The 21,755-nt window shown below is 36.9% G+C and overlaps 1 pseudogene; it reads right to left on the reverse strand.

Annotated features, from left to right (window-relative positions):
• LOC149207129 (ABC transporter B family member 15-like) overlaps window positions 1-8,909 on the reverse strand; it is a 34,307-nt pseudogene extending 25,398 nt beyond the window's left edge.
• Between the last annotated feature and the right edge of the window lie 12,846 nt (window positions 8,910-21,755).

Below are 21,755 nucleotides of genomic sequence, written 5' to 3' on the forward strand. Positions count from 1 at the left end.
TTTGGGGTAAATGCTACCAATCCATCACATAAGTGTCGCCGACATGTTCAAGAGAAGTCATCCAGAGAAGTCATCCGTGTCCCATCCACTACCATACATTATACTTCATTCTTTCATGACCGCCATCCTGAACCATATATCATCATATCATTTTCACCTCCATCAAAATCATTTGCTCCGTTCCGTGTCATTGATGTGGGATTCATTAAGGCCCTCCTTTGACAGATCGCTTCTTGTCGACATCAGCTCATTATCCAAGAAGTTGATCTAGGAACACCCCATTCAGTACTTTGAAGCTTGCATGCCTCAATGGAAAGTTTCTCACTTCTGGCGACAGGTATACATCAATGACCTTCGACCGAACAATTTTGCGTGGTGTTCGACGCCAAGTCCTTTATTCACACCACGTGAATTATACTGCAGTACCTTGAGGGTCATCATCGTTATCGGTGATTCCTCTCGCGCTTGTTAACAGTTTACATCATTGACTGGTAATCAAGCGATGTCTTTCCATGTTCGACTTCAAAACATTTCTCACATGGATCGACTTGTACTACGAGTGAAGATCGGACGAGATTGAAGACCCCGGATCTAGTTTCATCCATCTGGGCTACGGTATATATTCAGGAAAATAAAGACATTGAAATGTACAGCATTGCAGCACAGATAATCATCCTACCAAAAGGATGATGGCTCTATCAGAATCATCAGTCTACCATCAGACGATTGTCTGTCCTATGTACATGAAAATGAATTTATAAAGCTGAGCATGGGAATGCCTGCCTCAGCTAAATCATGAAAACAGTATGAAGATAATGTATTGTATTGTATCTTATTACAGGTCTCCTCCCAGCATTGAAAGAACTTCAGATCCTCCTAATAAAGCATTTCACCCGATAAACGGCCTCATACTTTAGGGGGCAACTGTTATAGACATTTTTGTGCCTTACAACTCTAAGCATGAAATTTCCATAAACCAAGGGATCCTAAGTCCCTAAAAGTGTTGTTCCGACCCCTAGAGGAACAAGGTCAACAAATTACAGCTTCTCCCAGAAGTTCTCCACTAGAAACTGCTCAGAATCAGTCAAATCAGGATCATTTCAGCTGCTCCACTAGCTAGTTGCGTTGCATAGCACCCAAGTACACTAGATAGGTGTGTTGCAACGCACCTAAATGCACTACCAGGGTGCGCTGAGCGGGAAATGACAAATGGCAGTGTCATTCCGCGAGGTGGACAGACAATGGAAGCTTCCAGAATCTTCCCCAATGACACTTGCCTCACTGAGTTCGACCAAGGATGAGTAAGAGGCTCTCAGTCTCCAAGTGGAAGCAAGAACTGACAGAGAGAAGCCACAAGTCAAATCATAAGCTGACTCATCCTCTTTGCATACATCTATATATGGATCCCTCATCCTAGAGATCCAGAGGCTGGAATTTTGTACATTGCAGAGAATTGCTGTTGGTTTTGAGATAGAGATTAGAGTATTGGGTGATTTATGCTTTGTTGGAGGTGAAGAGGGGATTCCTTTGCTGGGGGGTTGATGCTGGATCAGGAATCATCGGTTGTAACTCCTCCTGGACCTTCTTTTTATATCAAAAAAACTATTTTAGTTTCTCCTACATGCTTGTGTATCAATGATGTTTTGTTATATTTGCATGTTTAGTTTAAATCTGATCCTAAGCTATTTATGAATATAAATCTATGTCTTTGTGTAGTTTTCTCCTTCTATGATCTTGCAGGAACTTGGTGAAACTGGGCAACTAAGGGAGCAGGTAGCTGGAAGCTGTCAAAGAAGAGAGAGATTGGATCAAAGGACCAGCGCAAGACACAGTTTGGTTCATCCTATTCCTCTTCGTTTACAGTTCATAAAGAAGAATACGAAAGTAGTTTTCTCTGTTTGTTTCTAAGGTGCTGTCACGCCTTAGTGGGATAGGGGCATTCTGAGTAGACACTTTTCCCGTTAACACTGTTGCGAGCCTTACTGAATGAAATGTAGACACAAATACAGAGTATTCTGGTCCGAGCTTTGACATAATAGAGAGAACTTGGCGACTCTCCTCCTTGGATTTGTCAATTCCACAACCCTTGAGTTGCAGCAATAGATCATTATATTTGGTGAAGAAGTCTTGAATTCTGTCATAGTTCCGTGGATCCAATGATAGAAGCTCCACTTCGAGCAAATGTCCTTTCATCTCATCCTGTCTCCCATAGAGCTCTTCAACCTTTTTCCAAATCTCATTGGGAGTATTGCAGGCAGATAGATGAAAATACAACTCTGGAGAGATGCACATGCATATGGATCCGTGGGCCTCATCCATACGGTTGAGGTACTTGGATTTCTCTATGGCTGAAGTGGGTTCCACTTCTGTAGCCATGGTAATCCTGTACAACCCTTTATGATGAACGTATCGAGCCATTTGGTCCTTCCATTCATGATAGTTGTACGGTGTTAGGATCGATGCTTTGGGAAACTCCATTTTTCTGTCAATCTTCGATCTCCAAGCTATAATAATTGCAAAATAAAGTACTGGTGCACCTTTTATCTAGCAACCTGTGGGCTCTGATACCATGTAAATGTGTTAGAAAAACTGCACAGATGAATCTAGCTAGTAAAGGTTGAACACACAGCTTTGCAGAGCAAAAACACTAAAAGAAAATCGAAAGAAGAAAAGAATGATGCATTCAAAAATATGTTACAATGCTCATGATATAGCATCACTGGGTGAAAATCCCAAGGTAATGCAATATAGTAGTGATCAATGAGAAGACTCAACACCTACAACAAGTTCCGGAGATAACTAGTTAGTTGCGGAGTTAAAGAAGGAGCAAATCAACGAGTAAATCATGCAAAAGGAATCTTGCATGCAATCCCATGCTCTAACTAAGAGTCCGCATGTAAGTGTGTAGTAGTTCCAACATGCAAAAGGAATTTTGCATGCAGTCACATGCTCTAACTAAGAGTCTACATGTAGGTGTGTCGTAGTTCCAACACGATCTCTGACCAGAGATCTCACCTGTATCACAAATTGCATATTCGAATAATTAGAATACTGTAACACAATTCGCAATTTTATTGGAAATATTAAAACTTTAAGTTCAGATACTTGCCACATTAGCATCTGTTGCTAGTCTGGAGCAAACAGCTCCACTAGAATTCTCCTCATTATTGAACCACCCTATCTCAAATGTAAGGATTTTGGACAGCATACGCTCTCGAACCCTTTTAGTAAGATATTCCCCCATAGCTGCAAAATTGTAATGCTGTAAAATGTTTGTTGAAAACGATATTACTCCCACAGCCACAATAATGATGGAGTAATATTCGATACTAGATTTGATCTGGTCATGGCGCTGAAGGAAATATATAGATACAGTTGCCCCAAGTAATAAGGGAAAAATAGGTTGAACTGTTCCGGAACCTAAGGCTCTTGAACAGCCCAATAGAGCATGCTTCCATTCTGGGGCATTTAATAGAAACAGTGGAAGGAATGAAGAAGTGGAAGGAAGCTTGTCTTCCTGTACCAGTTCTCGATCGGTCAATACAAAGGCATTCAAACTCGATTAAGTATATATGCTAGAACTCCTTGTTACCAAAGACTGGTCTAGCATAGTAGTGCCTTCGAATCTACCATATGGCTTATCTGCCGCAGCCTGTTGTAGTTTCACCAAAGCAATGTATGCTCCATTGGGTTTATAGATCAGATCTTCATGCATACCTATCTCCATCACCTGACCACTTTGAACGACCGCAATCATGTCTGCATTGCGGATTGTGGAGAGACAATGAGCTACTACAATAGTTGTGCATCCAACTGAAGCTTTCTCTAGAGCATCCTGAATGATTTTCTCAGACTCTACATCTAGAGCACTTGTGGCCTCGTCTAGAAGAAGTAGACGAGGATCCTTGAGCATAACTCTTGCAATAGCTATACTTTGCTTTTATCAGAGAGCAGAGACTCAAACTTAGAAACACAGAACTTAACAACTTGGAACTTAGAACTTCTACCTTCATTCACTAATTAAACTGGTATTTAGACATGACAGAGAAGGTTCTGGAGTTCGATGGGGCGGTGGCTTCTTCAAGAAGCTTTCCCATTTGTCAATGGATTCTAGAATCTGCATTTAAAGCTTCTGTTGAATTCTAGGCTCTGTAATAATGTGGGTTGTTGGAATTAGTTCCTTCCAACACTCCCCCTTAATTCCAACTATCTAACAAACATACTCTTAATTGATATGCCTCCTGGTCTAAGTCTCAATTAGGCTTACAACAAAACATTTCATTTTTGCCTTCTTATTAAAGGGTCCATGTTTGTTCATTTGTTGATGCATTTTCATCTTCACTTTTCTGGCTTTCCTAAAAGAATTCCTCTGCTCCTTGCTTATGTACTTAACATCAGCAACCTTTTCCGGATTGGGATGCAATGCAAGTCCCTGAACAAGGTAATCTAATTCAAGTTCTTGGGACTTATACTTGTCCTTGATGCTTGCAATTTCTTCAAGTTTTGTTGCTTCTTCCTGATTGTCAATATCTACACACTCAAAAACAATGTTAGATTCATAAACAAAACCATATTGATTTTTGTCATCGTGCTCTTTGGAAAGAGCTTTGCTTCCTTCATTTTTCTTTGCTGACATAGTTGATTGATTCATGTCTTCAACCTCTTTTGTCAATTCTGTTGCTGCAAACATGTTGTCCTGCATTTGATTTGTGTATGGAGATAGGCAACTCTTCTCACCAAAAAACAACTCATCAATAAGATGCTTTTCATGCATCATATTTAACCACTCATCATGGGATACATAATTGTCATCAAATTTGACTTCATAAATCTCTGCATCACAGGGTGTTTCCTTAATATCACATACTACTCTATTGTCAGCTAAAGACATACTTTCAGCCTTAATCCTAGCTATGATGCTTTCAACACAATCACCTTTAGCAACAACTCCTTCATCAACTTCAACTTTCTCACTACCCTCCATACTGTATTTCATTTCAAGAATATCCCAAAATATTTTTGCATCACATATTTCACCAAATTCATACAAAATATTAGACAAAATATTTTCATCTAAAGCTGATATGATGAGAAACAATGCTACTGCACCTTTACTTTTATCAATGGCATTTATGGAAATTCCTTGAACAAATTTCCATAAATTTACTGAACCAAACAATCCCTCCATTTTTATTGCCCAAAGTTTAAAATTTTTACCTGAGAAAATTGGCAGAACTGGCATTAATTGTTTCAGTATTGCATCAGTGTCTTCAAATTCTTCTATCTGATTCAGATCTACTATTGGTTGAAGAATTTCATATTCTTCTTCAACTATTGCCATTTCAATCTTTCTCTTCACCTGTTTTAATTCTCTCCGAGACTGTCTCCTCTATTGACCCATCACTCTACCATAAGTGACTCAGCGCTGTTATGCACCCTCACACACCACTCCACGGCACCATGCACCACCAAGAATCTGTGCACCGCCAAGAATCTTAACACATTCACAATAGGCATAAACAACCTCACTAATCTTCAGTCTCGACCCTCCAACTCTGGCAATTCAATAACACATGCACATTCCACAACTTCAGCACCAACATGCTCCAACAATCTCATGGTTGCAGGTAAGGTGCCCCCATTAGCAATTAGATCAGACAATCAAGTATAAAATCATAATTCAGATCCACACAACTTATAATGCAAACATCAAAGCATAAGACAGTCCTTCTCTGGAGCACACAACTCTTCTCGTGGTGCACGACGCCTATCTGGTCATTGCTCGCACCATAAATTTCCAAAACACTCGACTGCAAGCACAAAACAAAAGGATTTCCCAACAGCCAATAAACAAAATGCACAAAAACAACCTTACCAATATACCAGACACTTCAAGAAGTTGTTGAATGCACCCAATGCTCACAAGCCTCACACAATCCACCACTCTTCACACACATATCGTTTCCTGAGACCTTCACAGGTGTCTCCACTCTTTGGCCTAAACCGCTCAACTTCTTCAGGTGCGCTCGACAGCCAACGGGAAAGAAATTATCCCAAGTGCAGTCGATTTCCTCAGGCTTTATGCAGACTGCACGTTCTCAACATACTCAGACTTTACGCAGACTGCACGTTCTCAGCAGCTCCAATTGTAGGAAAACTCTCACAACAGTTCCAACACGGTCCTTCATCCAGATCACCCTTCCACACAACAACGTATTGCAACTTTATAGCGAAACTCACACACGGTCCTCCTACGCAGCAAACTATTACAAAGAATCTCCATGCTCTTAAATGACTTCTCTAGACAAGTTCACGGCAGCTACAGAAGGAATACAACTCACTGCACTACACCCAAACTTCCCTTAAAGCTTAACACGACTGTCTCAAGAGTTTACACAACTCTTTCTCATATAAGAGCCTTAAGCTCTCAACTCTCAACTAGGCAACACTCGAACTTACACCAATGAACTATCACCCAGCGTGCGCTCACACTCTCTGCACAAAAAATATCTCCAGGACTTCACTTAAACACTCAACACTACAATTGGCCTCACGCAGTGATTCACCACTCGGCCTCCTCCAAGCAGCTCACCTGAGCTCTATCTTCTCACAGCTAACTTGGCTCCGATACCATATCAGAGAGCACAGACTCAAACTCAGAAACACAGAACTTAACAACTTGAAACTTATAACTTCTACCTTCATTCACTAATTAAACTGGTATTTATACATGACAGAGAAGGTTCTGGAGTTCAATGGGGTGGTGGCTTCTTCAAGAAGCTTGCCCATTTGTCAATGGATTCCAGAATCTGCATTTAAAGCTTCTGTTGAATTCTAGCATTTATAATAATGTGGGTAGTTGGAATAAGTTCCTTCCAACAGCTTTTGCCCTCTCAACATGTGGACTCCGCGTTCACCCACCTGTATTGCCCAAGAGAAGTAAACTCAAATTGACTACACTTTAGAAATGAAGAATGAGAGTAAAAAGCTAAATATTACCTGTGTTTCATAACCATCTGGTAGTTGACTAATGAAGTCGCGAGCTTTTGAAGATTTGGCTGCAGCAATAACCTGATCCATGTTGGCTCCCTCTTTTCCGAAGAGTGCAGGGTCTTGACTTACTAGTCCATTTTGAGAACGCAACCATTTTAATTGTAGTGTTTTAGTGTTCACTCCATCCAACAAAATCTCTCCAACCAGGGGATCGTAGAACCTTTCTATCAACGCCACAGCCGTAGATTTTCCGGACCCGCTTCTCCCCACCAGCGCAACAGTCTTGTTTGGGGGAATGGTTAGACAAAAATTGTGAAATATCTTGGATTATGGTCGAGATGGATATGCAAACTCAATGTTTCTAAATTCAACTTCACCACTGACGTCTTTCAATATTTCTCCTTTTGCATCTTCCCAATCAATGATCGAGTCCCTATCAACCATCTCTTTACAAGCAACACGTGCTTCTGAAAAGTATCTGATATTGGGAAGGGCAGTCCCGAGAGATCTGTAAACACAACAGTGCTTTCAGAGATTTTGCTTGAAATTCAAAACTGTTGTAAATTTCGCGTTGTAGGATCAATTATAGAAGTATGCGAGAAAGAGAGATGAATAGAGCGAGAACGCTTACAAGCCACCTATAAGTATGCAACTTGAAGCCGTGAAAATCCTTCCTCCGCTAGCACCATGATACATAACCAATCTGCTACCATACCAAGAGTTGAATTCCCAGATACCGAAGGTCACTCCTCCACTTCCTACTGCCAAGCCTTTGACAAGACCTTGTTTAAGCCTAAGCTTTAAAGTCCCATTGAGCGCATCGAAGAACTTAGCCATTGTCCTCTCCTCTCCAACGAAAGGCAAAGACTGTCCTAATGGATGAAAGAGCTTGCTCTGCAATATTACCAGCTATATTATATGCTTGGGTGAACTTGCGAGAAGTCCCCACCAGAATCTGTCCATACATTATGCCGGGAATGATCAGCACAATCATGAAAGGAAATGACGCTAATGCCAGTCTCCATGTCATGTAGAATGCCACAAAATAACTACTGAAGAATAAAGAAGTATTCATGATGAAGTTGGGTAGTTGAGGATGGACATTCTCCCAAGAGTAGTATTAAAATTAGAAAACTTAGTAAAGAGTTCAAATGTTGATAAATTAGATGAAATTAATGAAGGGTCTGAACATTGATAAATTAAATGACAGAAAATATTAATAGGATCACACCTTTTTTGCTAAAACATCCTGTATAACGAGAGTATCATTAGTAACACTGGTAACCACTTCTGCTATGGTATTTCTTTGGGTGTCGAAGAATCCCTCGCCCTGCCTCAATATGGCTTTCAAATAATTTATACGCATCCAAGATGCTTCGCTGGTCCTCGCCCAATAGAAAGCCTCTGATCAAACAAAGCAAAGAAAAGCATTAGTCATAGATAAGATCATCAAAAACCATTTAACTATAGAAGGTGTAAAATAAATAGGAAGATGTTATACCCACCGAGAAACATAGCAAAAAACGCAGCAATTGATATATAGAGCAAACGTAAAGTATACTGCGCAAGTAATCATCACCGACACGTTCATCAATTTGTAATATGAATATCATGCAAAGTTTTGTTGTAAAGGAAATGATTATTACCGTGTTGATAATACGACGGAAATCTCCTGTGGATGTCGAACCAAAATTTCCTACCCTGTCTATCAAATTGCTTAATACAAGCAGGCACATCAAAGGCATGGTCATTCCATCTGTAATGGCTCCTACAGTGCTGAATGCCATTAGCCACAGATCAAATGAATCGGCATACTTAAAAATTTTCCATGTTGAGATGCTTTCCACACGATCATGTGGTTTAAGCAAGTTTGGTTGTTCTTCCAGATTTGACATCTCTAATTTTTCCCTTGCCATATTCTTTAGTGTTGGAAAAACATGAGACTCCTTCATCTTTGTGGATCATCCAGTGAAATAATGTATTTATGCATAATAATTGCAATCTGCAACCAGAGGTCTTTCATCATCCCGGTCCTTAATCACTAACTCCTCAAGTCACATCTTGATATGAAAAAGTCCTATAGGATCAGATTTGGGAGTAGGGGACGTTAATTGAGAATTAAAAATTGGAATCAAAATGACTTATTAATAAATTTGTAATGAATTACGTTGCGAAGGCCTTTCATGATTGTTCAGGTCACAGGTCACATCTTAATAAATAAAGTCCTTGAAGGTCATCTGATTGTTCAGGTCACACTTCACATCTTAATAAAAAAAGGTCCTAGAAGGTCATATTTGGGAGATGGAGCCCTTAATTGGCAATTAAAAAATGAATTCAAATTGAGTTATGAATAAACTTGTAACGAGGAAGTTGGTTTTTATTTTTATTTTTAGTGAACTAATTTAGAATATGGGAGATGGAGCCCTTAATTGGCAATTAAAAAATAAAATCAAATTGAGTTATGAATAAACTTGTAATGAGGAAGTTAGTTTTTATTTTTACTTTTTAGTGAACTAATTTAGTTGTGAAATTAATTAATTGTGAGAGAATTATTATTGACTAATTCATTATTATTATTTAAGGAAAATTACATCATCTGAAACTATCTCATAATCTGTAAAGAGAAAATTTTCTCTCCTAAAACATATTACTAATTCATTATTATTATTTAAGGAAAATTACATCATCTAAAATTATCTCATAATCCATAAAGAGAAAACTTTCTCTCCTAAAACATATCTCTAGATCTTAACCATTAGCTTGTTTTCTATTAACTAATTTAGTTATGAAATTAATTAATTGTGAGACAATTATTATTGATTGATTCATCATTATCATTTAAAGAAAATTACATTTTCTAAAATTATCTCATAATCCGTAAAAGCAAACTTTCCCTCCTAAAACATATCTCTAGATCTTAACCATTAACTTATTTTCTCTTAACTTATTTCCTTCCGTCCAAAAATGCACCCTCTGTAACACTCCTCGCTCCTTGAAAGGATTTAGTGTGGATATTAATTTGGTTTATGTTTTACTACATTTACTTTTTGTTATGTATACCTAATTTTGAGTGATTAGAAATGGAAACATGATTAATTAAAAGAAATTGTTTACTATAGTTAACAAGAAACAGTTATGCCCCTGCCCTGGAAAAGGGAGATATAGGGGAAAAAGAGAACACAGAAGAACTATCCTAGAGCTGGAGAGGAAACCAGTGGGAAGTTTCTCATGAGCAGTAAATGAAGTGCATGAAGTGCAGGACTTGACGTTGGACAGTGGAGTTTGGAGGCCCAAGGCACTGACTATAACTGGATATTATTCCAGCAGAGAAAGTGCTCGAGGGAGGACCTCGACGTAATTTCCAGGTTCATGGCTGGGAGGAGAGACTTTTTGGAATTATTGGAAACTACAGGTGAAATAGATAAGTATTCCAGTTAGTTTCTTTCTATATTTAGTGATAGCATATAGAGATTAACATTTAATGACAGAATAGAACTGTTATGCTTGAACTGTCATAGAATAAATTCTGGTATGACAAATTATATTATAAGTCGTAAGGAAAAGTGTAACTATAGGAGATAAAACAACTTTTCTGGAATCATATGGTAGACAGTGTATTCTAATAACCATAGAATTACTAAGTAACACAACAAAAAGGAAAGAGAATGCTCATATGGTAATTACGTTACACTATCCATTATAATCAAATTTAAACTGGTAAGATATAGAAGTAAATTATTTATCTAAGAATCCGTGGAATGACCTGAGTAGTTTTACACACTTTGTACAAATGACTACAATAGAAAGACAATTAATAAACAGATGTTGGAACGCAGATCTAAATACAGATATTATGTAACTATTAATTGCAGATTTAAAGAAAGAATTCATAAAATTGTTTGAACGCAGGTGCTACATCATATCTTGACTATGCAATTACGAAAATTTCGATAGAGTAATTGTTTAACCTAGTAATATATTGAATAAAAACTAAACCGAATTCCAATCATCCTAGCTAATATTTGCATGAAGAAGAGAAGGGTCCTCTCAGCCCGAATTACAACTACGATAGAAATTAACTTAATTCAGTGCCATTTTTCAAACATATGAACAGTTCAGATAAAGTCCTGTAAATGATAATGCACAAGTTAAACATTTTAAATAACAGAACATAGGTTGGTTCACTTAAGTGGCCACTTGAAAAAATAATCCTCCGTGGGAAAGAGCTTAAACTCTCTGTTAGTTACAGAGCGAGAGTATTCTCCTAAAAAATTACCAAATGAACCTACAAAGAGTTCCCTTAACTATTCATGTATGTTTAATTAATTACATAATCAATAAAATGATAAAACTTGAACCAGTTCGACATGGAGTCTCTATCATTGACCATATGGGAAATGTTCCATAACTTAATTCATGCCAGAAGTAAGATTCCAACCTGGAAGGGCCAACAATGACGTTGTAAGCAATTTAAGCTCTAATGAGGAACGACCTTCACCAACACTAATACCCTTAAGCACTGTATAGTTACCTGTTAGGCAATCGAAAACTTAAGTTAGAAAAACCTTATGAACAAGTTGAATGGAGGTGGTAGATTCTTGCGGGAGGCAACTTCCCTATCCACAGAGAGAAAACAATATGAAAAAATTAAGAAAATCAAAGCATTTAAAACATTCAAGTTCAGAAGTGCTCAGAAGTTACCTTCCATAGCTAAATCCTAGAATCGACTATCGCCCGGAGTGCTGGAAGTAACATGGGGCTTTTCTGAGCAGCAGAGACCAAGTGTTAGCACGGCTCCAAAACCTCAGTCCAACTTTACGGTAAACACCGCCATAGAATCTAAGAAGACCACAAAGCAATGGTCTGAGGGTTTTAGCTGGTCCTCCATTGGCAACGGCTACCACCTTTGTCATTTTTAGAGGATGCCCAGATGGACAAGAACCCTAATCAAGATATCGAGCCCTTGCAGAACAGTAAACCCTTGCAAAACAACAAACCCGCACGGAGCAACAAGAAACCACAGGAGCAACGGCAAAAATGAGCCACATGGAGGTCGAGGACAAGCAATTAATAAAGGTTTGAAACCCTAAGTGATCTCCACTGTCCGATCGCATGAGCCCGATCAACAACATCAGCACCAAACATATGGCGCAAGCAGCATGACCCATCTGGCCAGTGCACACAACCTTACTCAATGTCTCCCTGCCGTGTGGCTTTAGGTACAGAGGGCAGCAGTCAACCAAGGCATAAGGACGGGGAAATCACATGGTAGATCATTCACATTTAAACTCAAACCTTTCAACTTTAATACCATCTGTGGGATTCATTAGATCCAGTGCATGTCAAGTCTACGGACTCATGATTTAAAATAATCAAATTTATGTGATTGCATATAATGAACCAATTACCAAAGTCCCGAATGGGCTTTTTTATATAGTAATTAATTTTATTTTTTTAGTAAGTGGTAAGTTAACTTTAAATGTTACACTCTCAAACCAACAAAAATTAGAGTATCATGACTCGCAACTTCTAAATGACTTGCGACTTCTAAATGTCAATTGATGTTTGAGCAAATATAAAATACTAAACCACGGATACCGATGCCAATGAACTGTGAACATAGAATATCAAATCCATCCAAACGTTTCATAATGTAAATGAGATGTATATTTTCATAACGTTTCATAATGTAAGTGAGATGTATGTTTTCATAAATTTAATTGTTATATAGTTATTTATGTTAATCTTAATACTTCTTCATTAACAAGTTACATAATAAATTTATAATTATGTTGGAGGATACGGGCGAAATTTATTATTATTATTATTAATTATATATATATATATATATATTATTTTCTAAGTGGTGATATAATTTTGGGAAAAAAATATTTTTAATTATTTAAAATATATTTTTAAATATAAATAATAATTTTTGAAATTTGAGATATGTTATTTTAACAAATTTTAATTATATTTTATCAAATTCATTAAAAATTTGATTTTTTAAATATATTTAATAAAAAAATTTAATTATGATTTTAGTGTTAGATCAAAGAATATTGTAAACAAGTGTTTTTCGAATTAATCACATCATTAAGATTTAATCAATTTCTAATAGTGTGATTAATCCGAAAGACATTTGTTTATGTTTTTAGTTTTTATTATATTTTAAGTTAAAAATTTAAAGAGAAGTTAACGATGGGAACCAACTACAGAAAACCTATGCCAAGGAGCATTGGAGCTCAATAAAAATGCAATCCCTTTCAAAAACCTTTCTTTTTAAGTACAAAATTTTGAAAAGTATTTTTATCTCCAAAAATTTGACCCCTCTAACAACTTGATAAGTTTAAAGTTGAAAGAATCTATATTATTTCTTTAAAATATGTTTTAGGTTATATGTAAATTTACATTTATAAATATATACATATTTTTTTAATTATAAAAAGTATATATATATGATATCTTTATATGACATGTTTTATAATCTCCTCTCTTTTTTCATATGTATATCACCCTAATGGGGTGATTGATTCGATAGCCTTGACAATACGAGATGTCAAAAGGAATGAAGTTTACAATTAATATGGAACGCGGCAAGGGCTTGGGCAACAACCAAGCCAAGTGGAGGAAGTAGGATAGAACAATCGAGAAGGTTAAGGAAATTTATAAAAATGGGAAGGCTAGTGTTCTCCATGTCGTTTGACGTTCTGGTATCGGAGGGAAGGTAAATGAGGTTACCCCAAATTAGTGTGAACATGCTCCTTCCCTTTGCATCTCCTCTGGTATTGGTGGTGTTACTACGCTCTGGTTTGGTGGAAGGGAGTATGAGTTTAATGAGCTGGTGGTTGCAGTGAAGAGTTGAGCGGTGTGGGATCTAGATGCTTGGCCTAAGGGTTTCTTGTTGCCCAAGAAAGCAGTGTAAAGGGTTGGCTTTGTCTCAAAGAATATGGAATCCTCTTCCAATCCTGGTCGCATTTGTTTAGGATGTTGAAAATAGCAACAAGAAATGATAAAAATAGAATCCAGAAATTCCAATTTAATTTGTCCTTGAATTAAACTAAGAATTAAAATCGAATTCTATTCTCATAGCAACTTGTAATAGTGAGTTGACTTAGTTAACTTAGGAATTCCAAGTTGGAAGTCTTTCTAAAGTCATGTATATGTTCTCCCTATATTATAGGGGTCCAAGATGAGTTAAGTATGAGTGGTAATTAGTTAACTAAGTTTACTGAGTTAATTACAGTTAAATTAATTCCAAATTGTTTGAAGAAATAATAGTGAGTTAACAGTTAGTTGACGCATTAGTGCACTCAACTAGTGCTACTCTAGTTAATTGAAGATTCCCTCATAAAAAACTCACGCATGTTGATTCTGAGAAAGACCCAATTGAGACTAGAGTGCAGGGACAATGTACTATTTGTTATATAATTTTCTGAGTTGTACAAATGGTGCATGCAATTAGAAACTAGACTTAATTTTGTATTGTGCAGTTATGGATGAGGAATTTCCCTTTAAATATGGGTTAATTATCTTAGGAATTGTTCAAAAAATTAGAAGCTTAGAGGCTTGGAAACTTGGATAAGTATTGGGAAAAGGAAGTCATTAGGTGGAGGATAGGAAATACTTATGCAAGTTAAGCTCAAGGTTGAGCAAAGCATATTGTATTCATCCAAATTCTTTGACCAAGGGCGCAAGGAAATAAGGACTTGGAGAGTTGGTGAATTGGCTAAGTATTGGCCTACTGCTTGCTTGTGAGATGGAGATTGATTTTAATGAGTGATGGGATTGTTCTTGTGAGAACAATCATTGTATTATCATCTTCGATTTCTGATTAATGCAATACATATAGTGGGGTTTTGATTTATGGCTTTCCCTGGATATTTATTGTGTTATGTGACATTAATGCTCTTCCTCTTATCGATTATTATTTTGCTCAATCTTTATGTGTTGATGTTGTAAAGAGTAGAAGTAGATCCTTGTCTCTTATTTTAGTAGATTACATGAGCTTGTGAATCTATAGGATTTTTTACACAGGAGGGGGTGAAATTTGGGCAAGTATTTGTTTACATTATTTCTTTGTGCGTGGTTTTGTTCTTGAGCGTTAATTGGAAGTTTTGGTCCTAGTTTTCTCTGTGGGAGGAGTCCCTACCTGTGGTTTACCCTGGTGGGTTAAGTGTGGAGGTTCAGTGAACCTGGTTAAGGTATTGCAGGTGGAGGGTGGTGACATTGTGTTGTGTTGCTGGAAAAAAGGGGACTTGCTTGCCACTTTGGAAGGGAGCTTGGTGGCATAATTCTATGTTTATGGAAGAGTTCCACTATGGGGTTCTATTGTGGCCCTCTTGGGTGGTAGGGTTAGCCAGCTAGGTAGCTTTCAAGACAGGCTAAAAGATATATCATCCATCATGTAATGACAAGTTCCTTAACATCCATAATCCTAACGTACTTCAAACATGGAGAGAAAATGTATATTGTTAACATGTTCTCTCCCATCATGCAGTTCTAAAATACATTTCCAAATAATCTTCCAAAGTAGAGGGGAAATTAGAGACCTACTACCATATGTTAACCAAAATTGCAGCTACATCACATCCACATAATTCTGCCTCAATTCCTATTGACACTTTCAATCAAAAGCAATTGTAGATCGTGACATAAATGCCCAGGAAATTTTCCATAGGCTCCAAAATTTGCCCCTTGTCGCATGTAGTCACACCTTCACCAAATTAAATGTTGGTCACCAAATATTTCATCAAGTCTCTCATGATTTGTTTGACAGTTTTCCAGGATCTACCTTCATCGATGCATATTTGACTTGTCCTACTTTCATGGATGTTATCTGTTTGCATGAATTTTCAAAATATTGGACATATAACCATGCATGAAGATATGAAAAGTGGAAAAAAGGGCACATCCCCACAATTGTCCATGTATGGCTAGTTTTTACTAAAATACTAAACAAAGTTTCTAATGCCTTTGTTAATTTCTGTTGAAGTGAGCTACTCTTATATAAAGCCTTCTGCTCTGTCTATAAAGACATAGGTCTTTCTGAAGAAGACATTGGGCTAACTGGGAGAGTATAAGAAATGACTACCATGCATGGCATGTTAATCGCATCCCTATTATCACTCTTGATGACCAACCATCTGAAGAATAACCTACCGATATTAGCATAGAATCAGATATGGATATGAATGAATGCAAAGCTTTATCAAGATTGGTCCCTACATGGAATATCTAATTATGTTCTCTTGACAAGTTTGGCCTCTGAGGAATCGACTCTTCCCATCCATGGGATCAACTAAAAGTATCAAAAGATACAAATGATGTTGCACCTAACTTCATCAACTATATGAAGGAATGGGAAAGTAATACAAGAACATAATCCCTTATGTTCTTTCAAAAATACTCTTTCTACACATCAACAACATGGATTGGACATAGTTATACAACACCCACAAGAAGCAGAGCCAAAAGGACCATTAAAGGTTATCATCCAAGGAACTGCAGGTGCCAGAAAATCCTACTTGATAAGCTGAATAAAAGAGGAACTATCTTCTCAAGAAACAACTAGCTATAGCCTAATACTTCTTCTTTCCCCTATTGGTCTTGTAGCATTTAACATACAGGAAACCACTGTACATTCAAGGTTTTCGATTCCTATCAAAGACATGAAGCCTTTAAGTGGTCAATCTCTTACAATGATCCAAGAAGAGATGAAACATATTTAATACATTCTAATCAATTCGATGAGTTTCATGGGCTCTAACTTATTTTTTCCAATAGAGAGTTGTTTGTGTGAGGCATTTCTAGAAACAAACCACTTCTCATTTGGTCACCACTAAATAATTCTTATCAAGAACCTGGGCCATCTTCCACCAGTAACAAACAAACATCTTTATGCAGGTGCAACTACAGGGAGGAATTCATGGACAACCTTTACCACTATAATTAATTTACAAACAGTTTTCGGCAACGAGAACTTCTCATCACCCAGGCTCACTTCTGCTAGCTCTTAACAAACAATCACAATGCTAAACCCACGATGGATGACTAGAACCTCTGTCATTCAAGGACTAAAGGATCCTTGTCCATCGAAGAATGTCATATATTTTACACTTCAATCCAACTCTTTGCAATAAATATTCTTGTTGATAACCTTAACAAATCCATGATCGAATCATTACATATGCCAATTGCATGAAGTATTGTAGAATTCACAAATGGATTAGAAGCACACCAACAAGATGATGACCAATTGGAAAAATAGATATATCTATGTGTAGGCCAACAAGTTATTCTATCTTGCAATTCATGGGTCCAAGCAGGATTAGTTAATGGTTCTCTCGGAAAAATCATGCAAATTGTATTTGCACTAGGACGTAGCCCTCCAAGTTTACTAGCATATCTTTTTGTGGAATTTGATAAATACATTAGCCCTCCATGGGATAATACACAACCAAAGCATGTCCCAATTCCACCGATACAACGAAGTAACAAGAAACAAATCCCCCTTAAGATGACTTGGGTGCTGACTATACATAAATCTCAAGGAATGACCTTGACAAGGGATATCATTGACATTGGTAACACTAAATGTCAAGGCTTGACCTTCACAACAATGCCATGCACTACTACTCTAAAAGGAATGTGAATAGCACTATGGTTCTCCTTTGAACACTATGAAAAGACGAAGGACATTTCCTATGTCTCACTACGAAAGAAAGAAGAGGCATGCTTACATGCTTTATCACTCTCACCACTACCATGTGTTGTCACAACATCCTAGATTTTTCTATGTTGTGATTGTAATTATATACATGAAATATTTTCTCTGGTCTATTATTCCATATGTAATAGTGTTTGGTTATGTGCTTAGAAAAAGGAACTCTACTCTGATATATATATTTTATAGAAAACAAAAAGCCTAATTTATTACAAATTAACTATTAAACACACTTTGCCTTGCATATTTTGTACATTTTCTATCTTCCTTCTCTCCTTTCAACGCTCACTACCCCCATTTCGGGGTATGCTAGTTATAGTTTACTATGATATATTATGATTCACTATAATTAAACATGGTTGTGCATGGCTAATATATAATCTTGATTATATTGACAGTGGGTGAACATGGTTGGACCAATTTAACCATAATTCACCATTATTTCCTATGATAAATTAAAATTGGATAAAACATACTATAATAATATGGCTTTGCCCATGGTATACTCTAATTTTTTTTATCTTCATGGAAGCTCAATGTAAATTAAAAGGTGAAAAATGCATTTCTTCGAACATTTTCTTATGTGGAAATTACATCCATTAACCACGTCTCTAGAAATCACAACAACAACAGTAAAATTTGGTTAAAATATCTAATTTCTATAAAATAGACCCCCATGAAACTCGTTTTTAGTTTTTGGAGGAGACCAAGATCTTCAAGCCCTGATGTTTTCCGTTGTGTCCTCCAATTTGTAGCCATGGTCGCTGAATGTTGACTTTACATCCTTGTGAGTGAATCACATATATTGACTCAATTGCACTCATGAGCTCCAATTTCCCATGAGTATGTACAATGTAGCAAACATAAAGCGCGTAATATAAAGAACCCACATATTATCTCGGAAAAGAATGGAAATTCTAGTAAGATTATGACAAAATCTAGCATAAATTTTTGAAAATCTGGGTTACAACTGTCAAATTTCAGGAATGTCGGGTGTCGTAGGGGTTCTTGATGGTGTTGAATCTATTTCCACCATCAAAAAAATTATTCAAACACTCTAGCATTCTAATTTTTTGAATTTTTTTTACTGGATTCCAATAAGAAATCTGTCATTCGAACAAATTTGTGGTGTCAGTAGACAACACCGAAAGTGTGAATCGAAGCAACAAAAAATTTGGAATTCATGAGCTCCAATTTCCCATGAGTATGTACAACGTAGCAAACATAAAGCGCGTAATCTAAAGAACACACATATTAGCTCGGAAAAGAATGGAAATTCCGGCAAGATTATGACAAAATCCAACATAAACTTTTGAAAATCTAGGTTACAACTGTCAAATTTTAGGAATTTTGGGTATCGTAGGGGTTCTTGATGGTGCTGAATCTATTTCCACCGTCAGAAAAATGATTCAAACACTCTAGCATTCTAATTAAAAATAATAAAAAAAAAAATAAAAATAAAAAAAATCACTGCATTCCAATAAAAAAATCTTCCATCCCAACAAACTTGTGGCCTCGTTGGTAGACAACGCCGAAATAGTGAATCGAGGCAACACAAAATAAATAGCAACAATGAAGGACAAGAAAGGGTGGAGGAATGAAAAGAACAAACATGTATTTAAATTGTACATTAAATTTTTTAAGAATAGAAACATCAAACATTATGGTTTGATTTGAAATAAATCTCAACTCTCCATATTTCATATGAATATTGCATTGTGGTTTGATTTGAGAATATTATGTGCATGTGAATCTTCACCATCCACTTAATTTTTTTTTTAACTAAAATTTTGAAGGTTATAGAATGCCTTTGGGTGAATTACAGATATTTCAAGTTATGATTTGAAATAAATGTCAACTCTCCATATTTCATATGAATATTGCATTGTGGTTTGATTTGAGAATATTATGTGCATGTGAATCTTCACCATCCACTTAATTTTTTTTTTAACTAAAATTTTGAAGGTTATAGAATTCCTTTGGGTGAATTACATATATTTCGAGTTATATTTAATTTAATAGAAGAGCAAACTGATATTCAATTGAATCAATTTGGATAGATGACAAAATTCCAATGTATAGTTTAACACTCACAGAATGATACGTGGAAAATCATTACAATTTCATGGTTATGTTATGTTAGAGTGGTAGTATCAAAAAGATTAACTTGTTACATCTAGAGGTCCCGTGGAAGAAATGTTGTAATGTCTTCTTTTTTTAGCTTTCCAAATTAAATAAAATAAAATTTAAAAAAAATAATAATATTGTGAAATATTATTTAGTCAAAACAAAATAAAATTAATAAAAGGAAACTTTAAAGTAAAAATATTTTCGTGGTATTCACTCATAGTATTCATGTGGAATATAGCCTATTTAAAAGGGCAAATTAAACCAACATAGATCCATCTTAACTCAATTTACCAACGAACGTGAGGGATCAAATCACCTGAGATTTTTTTTCCGAAGAAAAAGTGAACTTTTTATTAATAAAAATAAAAAGTTACATTGCATATGCTAAGCATTTCCAGAAGCATAAAAGCATTCAGTAAGTTGCCACATGGGCTCGCAGCGTTAGTAAACTAACGTGCACAAAGAATAAGAAAGAGAAAAGAGGAGAGAAAGAAAGAAGCCTGGTTCCTAGCAGTGAGTAAAAGGTTCATGCTCCAGGTTTTTCTCCCCTTTTTCTTTTCAACCTTGCGCCACTCTCCCACAGTGGGCTCGGTCGAAGCAATGATTAACTGTGTTGTTACATTCGGATGCCCTGTTTCCTTGTCTGAATCTGAAGTATCTGAGTGATGATGTCGTTTGATGCCTCCATTGCCTTGATCCACGCTTGTCATCTCTGCCTGATTTTGCTGGGTCTCTGCCTGATTTGAGTGTGACTGTGAATCCTTGTTGACCGCTATATTTTCCTTCTGGTTCTCTATTTCAGCCTCCTCAATGGGGGTATCATCCTCCTCTGCTTCTGTTTCTTCGTCTCCTGATACCGAGGGGGCTTTCTTTCCCGCGGTTCTCTTCTTCATGGCAGAATCTATGTCCTGCCATCCTTTGTGCTTCCTTTGTTGTGGCTTGCTCTTGTTTAGACTTTTGCATGCATTGAACAGATGACCTGTTTGTTGACATCCCCTGCATCTAAATGCTGTATTCTCATAGTCTGGAGGTTGTTTCCACTATGTATTGTTGAAATTCAGGATGATGCTTTCCGGTAACCCTTGGCTGAGATCTACCTCAACACATATTCTAGCAAAAGTAAAAATTCCTTTTAAGTGTCTATCTGTATCGATCTTTAACATTTTTCCAAGAGTATTCCCTATAACTGATAAGGTCTTGAAGTGCCAGAAATGTATCGGAAGGTTATGCAACCTTACCCATACCGGCATCCTTGATACCGCCATGGTATTTGGATCAAATTCCGGGAACCAAGGGGTAACAAATAATCCCGCACTGCCCCAAAACCATGGTCCTTCGGTGAGTACTTTTTCCCTTTCTTCTTCAGCGTGAAAAATTACTATGAAGAAACCCTTCGAGCATAGGTGGATCTGGCAGTTTGTTGTCCAGGCCGTATGGATCCATTGATACAAAGTATCTGTTCTAGGCCAGAAGCCATTAAATCTACAAATAATGGCTTTTTTTTGTAGATCTGAGAATATGCACTCTACCTCTGGGATATCCAGCGGAATGGAGGGGCTCTCTGGTACTTCATCCACGATATACTGCCCTAGAGGTGTATTAACAGCTGCATGTTCTTTCCCCTTTGTAGGTTCTTTCCCTTTTGCTGCGTCGCGGTAGGATCCTGTAGGTTTTGATGTAGATCCCTTAGATCCACCTCGCAGTCGGTGAGTGAGGATAATTGTTGAATCTTTTGCAACCTTGTAATGCTGGATTGTGTATTGTTCCTGCAAGCATACCCCAGAAAGTATTAGGATTTGGAGTGCCACTGGAATTCCCAATCTGTCCTGGATCTCGTTTTTTAGCTCCCAAATGCTCGTCCGTTCCCAGATCTGCACGCAAATGTGTCTGCCTTCTGTAGTTTTGA

The sequence above is a fragment of the Pinus tabuliformis genome, chromosome 1_2 (genome assembly GCF_031772625.1).
Source record: "Pinus tabuliformis cultivar Carrire ecotype Pingquan chromosome 1_2, CPIR1, whole genome shotgun sequence".
Lineage (NCBI taxonomy): Eukaryota > Viridiplantae > Streptophyta > Pinopsida > Pinales > Pinaceae > Pinus > Pinus tabuliformis.